The following is a 5,000-nucleotide window of genomic DNA, read 5'->3' as shown; positions in this document are numbered from 1 at the left end:
ATGTTATCTTTGTTTTAGCCCGCTAACAGCCAAGAACTTCAAGGACCTCAACGAAAATAAGATGACAGCACGCAGACGAAGCGGAGACAAGGCGAAATCACAAGGCCCCCAGCAAATTCCGTCACGTATTGTGCGTACTGGACCTGCTTTGCATAATATATGTGACCACTCCTTTTAAAGGCGGCCTCAGTGATGTTGACTGTGGAACTAATAAATAGAGGGACGCGGGAGCTGAACCTTAGAGCGTAGGGCGAGACTGTGACTAAGTGTGCAGCTCCATGCGTTCTCCGCATGAGCTAAATTGAACTCTGTCTCTGCATGATTCCTTGCTTCTTGTCTGATTGATAGATGTCTTAAGTGTTTGAACCTGACACAAACACACCTAAAAGGTGTGTTTTTGTTTGTGCTTTGGTACTATCGCTCACTGCAGCTGGTGCAGCGTCCTTCCATTTAATGCTTTCAACCAGAAGTAGAAATGCCGTTCATAGCGTTTCTACTCGTATGGATTATTCAGTCATCACTCCAAGCGACGTTTGTAAGTTTTACAATATAACCAAAACTTACTAAACCGTCCCTTGTGCGATGTCTGTAGGAGTGTTTTCGTGCATATTTGTACGTGCTATCGTAATGTAATCAAGCTAGCATCGTTAGCATTAGCTAAAATGCCAAACCATTTATGACTATATTATTAACTTACAATGGCAAATTTCTCTGTAAATTCACCAAAGTTTAGAGTTATTGAGTCTGTTTCGCTGATTAGAGAGCTAGCTCAGACTTACACTAAGACACATTTTATTGATTCCACAAGGGATATTGTTCCACACGGTAGCTCAGTTACAAAGGATGGGAAGGATAATGCACACAAGGACACAAAAAGAGGGCGAAAACAAAAGGTATAAAGTAGACTAAAAATGTACCATAGTAGCATTATAAAATATAACATATATGTAATATTTACATATTATATACAGTATATTATATTATATTTTTAAAGTTAAAGTTAAAGTACCAGTGATTGTCACACACACACTAGGTGTGGCGAAATTATTCTCTGCATTTGACCCATCACCCTTGATCACCCCCTAGGAGGTGAGGGGAGCAGTAAGCAGCAGCGGTGGCCGCGCCCGGGAATTATTTTTGGTGATTTAACCCCCAATTCCAACCCTTGATGCTGAGTGCCAAGCAGGGAGGTAATGGCTCCCATTTTATAGTCTTTGGTATGAACTCACAACCTACCGATCTCAGGGCGGACACTCTAACCACTAGGCCACTGAGTAGGTTTATATAATAAATACAATATATATAACAAATCCCAATTACCATGTACAATATTACAGTATATGTAACAGCTGCAGCAAAAATAAAAAAAATAAAAATAAAAATCGCTTCCGCAGCTCGTGGGTCCATGACAATGACTTCTGTTTTGTTTGATAAGCCGTTTTACTGCCGTGTTACAGAGACAATTAAGGTATGTAAAAAAACAAAAAATATTTACGGATTCGTTTTGTCTAGATAACTAATTTGACTATGTATATATCTGCGACTTATAGTCCGGTGCGTCTAATATATCTTTTCTGTCTTGCCTCTGGTGAGGGCGGTCACATTTTTTTCTCCTCCCGTCTTTTCCTTGCTTGCTCTCTTTTGTCTTGTCTTGTCTAAACTTTTTTGAAGCCTCTTTCTTTGCGCTGTCCTCCAAATCTAAACATTCGGACATGGAATTGATCAGCTGGACTCTCGACTCAATTGACAAAATCTTTTCGACGAGGAAAAGAGGTTCTGGGGAGCCTGGCTGCCCTGATGGAACCATTGCTGCGGGGTACGTGAGAGATTCCTGGGACAAATGGAGAATCATGTGCCTCTCAATCCTTTCCATCGAGGACGTGGAAGACATCTACCTATTTGGAACCGTGATCGCGGGGCACCTGCTGATTGGGCTGGGCATTGCTCTGGTGTATCGTCAAATTCGTAAGACGATGGCAGCCACTCAAGGAGCCCAACGGCTGTTCGTCGCAATGGACGGATTGGGTCGGGCTGTGGAATCACAGTCTGGGGCGGTTTCTGAACTGAATCGCAAGATGGATCACATCATGGAGAAGCTTGCTGTAAAGGAAAACTTGGATATGAGAGCAGCCAGCATGGACGAATAGAACAGGCAAGCCATTGTATTGTCTGCTCGGGAAAAAACAAAAATCCTTATCTACGATATGACTCCCTTGAATGGCTTTGAGGACAAGAACAGGCTGTTCTGTAAACATCCCCTGAGGAATTTCAAAGATGGACGCTTTTGACCTCCCTCCCTCCTCAACGACACCTGGAAGTCGAACTTTGCTTGCATTGCATGCAGAACGACCCTGGGCTTATGAACACAACTCCACTACACCCAAAGACAATGGGCATATACACAAACACACTCCTCACCCCCACCCCAAGCCTTCACCACCGCTTAATTCCCCTCCGGGGTGCCTTCGGGGTGATGGACGGCTGAGTAGCGCTTTATAGCAGCAGGGCTCCAACTCTCCCCCCCTCTGTTGCGAGTTGTTGTGATTATATGTAACATGTTTATGTGTGCTATGGCAAATTAGTTTTTTTCCCCCTTGGACTCAGTCTGGACCCCTTCCCGAGGGTCCAGCCTTTGACTGACATTTTTTACTCTTCCCTCCTTTCCCAATATCACCTTTTTCTCACCTTTTTTAAGGAGCGCCGTAAGTGGCGGATCCGTTGGCGGTCCCGTCTTGTCTCCCTGTAACGTATGTCTGCTCTTAGTGGGACTGTGCCGAAAATGAAATTTCAGTTCTTATGTGTCTTGTACATGTTAAAGAATGGGCGATAATAAGAATCCTGAATCCTATATGGAAAATATTTGTTTCCCTAAAAATTTTGTGGGTGCGGCTTTTATACCGGTTTGCTCTACAATTCGGAAAATAGTGTTTTTTTTTTTTTACATGTATATTTCACTGTAGTTTGAGCAAACCTGAAGGTATGACGGACTCAAAAAGTGGATTTGACAATGTGTGCCTGTAGAGTTGTCCTGACCAAAGGTAGTATCTCAGAAGATGGTAAAGAGATGGTCATCTAGCACTACCATTTCCACGATGAAATCACAGATCGCTTTCAGCCCTCGACTCATCTCTTGCACATTTTTTGCACTCCTCAAGCGATAGGAACAAGCCCCGGGCCTTTCTTGCGGCCAGCTTTGGGGCGGCTTCTGCAGCGGCTTCCTGGGCTTTCAAAACAGCCCGTAGTGATGGAGGCGGCTAATGAGGTTCGATGTGTTAAAGCGTGATTTTGTCTTCTCGCGGGATGTTTGCAGGACTGTTGGGGCAAACGGCACACAAAAAGTATTTCTTTGACGCCATGCTTGTTTACAATGAGCTCAGGGGAAGTTTACGACTGGCAGCGTGGCAAGTAGGATGGTAAATGGTCTCTATTTATATAGCGCTTGACTATATACCTGTCATGATACCCTAAATTTAGTTTTAGTCATAGTCTTTGGACGAAAATGTATTTTACTTTCAGCATACTTGCCAACCTTGAGACCTCCGAATTCGGGAGATTGGGGGGGGGGGGGGTCGAGGTTAAGGGGGGAGCAGTATATTTATAGCTAGAATTCACTGAAATTCAAGTATTTCTTATAAAGTTAAAGTTAAAGTACCAATGATTGTCACACACACTAGGTGTGGCGAGATTATTCTCTGCATTTGACCCATCACCCTTAATCACCCCCTGGGAGGTGAGGGGAGCAGTGGGCAGCAGCGGTGGCCGCGCCCGGGAATCATTTTTGGTGATTTAACCCCCAATTCCAACCCTTGATGCTGAGTGCCAAGCAGGGAGGTAATGGGTCCCATTTTTATAGTCTTTGGTATGACTCGGCCGGGATTTGAACTCACAACCTACCGATCTCAGGGCGGACACTCTAACCACTAGGCCACTGAGTAGGTGGTTATATATATATATATATATATATATATATATATATATATATATATATATATATATATATATATATATATATATATATATATATATATATATATATAAATAAAATAAATACTTGAATTTCAGTGTTCATTTATTTACACATATACACACACATAACACTCCTCTACTCATTGTTGTATTTGAAAGTGCAATGCTTTGCAGCCAGTAGCACCACCTTTGAAGGAGCATAGGTATGAGCAGCATTTGTGGGGACATTGTCGATTGTCACGTCACGTTCGGATGTACTTTGTGGAGGCCGTCTCTGATCCACAGTAAGTCTTTGCTGTCGTCCAGCATTCTGTTTTTGTTTACTTTTGTAGCCAGTTCAGTTTTAGTTTCGTTCTGCATAGCCTTCCCGAAGCTTCGATGCCTTTTCTTAGGGGCACCCACCTTTTGTTTATTTTTGGTTTAGGCATTAGATACCTACTCAGTGGCCTAGTGGTCAGAGTGTCCGCCCTGAGATCGGTAGGCTGTGAGTTCAAACCCCGCCCGAGTCATAACAAAGACTATAAAAATGGGACCCTGCTTGGCACTCAGCATCAAGGGTTGGAATTGGGGGTTAAATCACAAAAAAATGATTCCCAGGCGCGGCCACCGCTGCTGCTCACTCCTCCCCTCACCTCCCAAGGGGTGATCAAGGGTGATGGGTCAAATGCAGAGAATAATTTCACCACACCTAGTGTGTGTGTGTGACAATCATTGGTACTTTAACCTTAACTTTAGATATATTTTACCTGCACCCTGCCTTCCGCTGTTTCTGGCATCTACAAAGCAATTAGCTACCTGCTGCCACCTACTGATATGGAAGAGTATAACGTGGTAGGTCTGCCGATCTCCACACAGTACAGACACTCAACAACGGCACATTATTTGCGGATTATATGCAAAAAATATTTTTAACCCAAATAGGTGAAATTAGATTGTATTTTTAAATGCGCCCGAAAATAACCCCTTTTGTACACTGTTGATGTGTTTCAATGATCAGTATTTCTCCAGCGATGGTCATGTGGTGACCTCAATGG

General features: G+C 43.3%; 1 protein-coding gene across 7 annotated transcripts in view; it reads right to left on the bottom strand.

Moving 5' to 3' along the window:
* Window positions 1-5,000, bottom strand: part of rbfox1 (RNA binding fox-1 homolog 1) — a 733,656-nt gene that overhangs the window by 62,612 nt on the left and 666,044 nt on the right. The gene's annotated exons all lie outside the window — the stretch shown is intronic.

Source organism: Nerophis lumbriciformis, linkage group LG22 (assembly GCF_033978685.3).
Source record: "Nerophis lumbriciformis linkage group LG22, RoL_Nlum_v2.1, whole genome shotgun sequence".
Classification (NCBI taxonomy): Eukaryota; Metazoa; Chordata; class Actinopteri; order Syngnathiformes; family Syngnathidae; genus Nerophis; species Nerophis lumbriciformis.
Note: the sequence above shows the minus strand (reverse complement) of the source record. Positions and strands in the feature narration are given on the sequence as shown.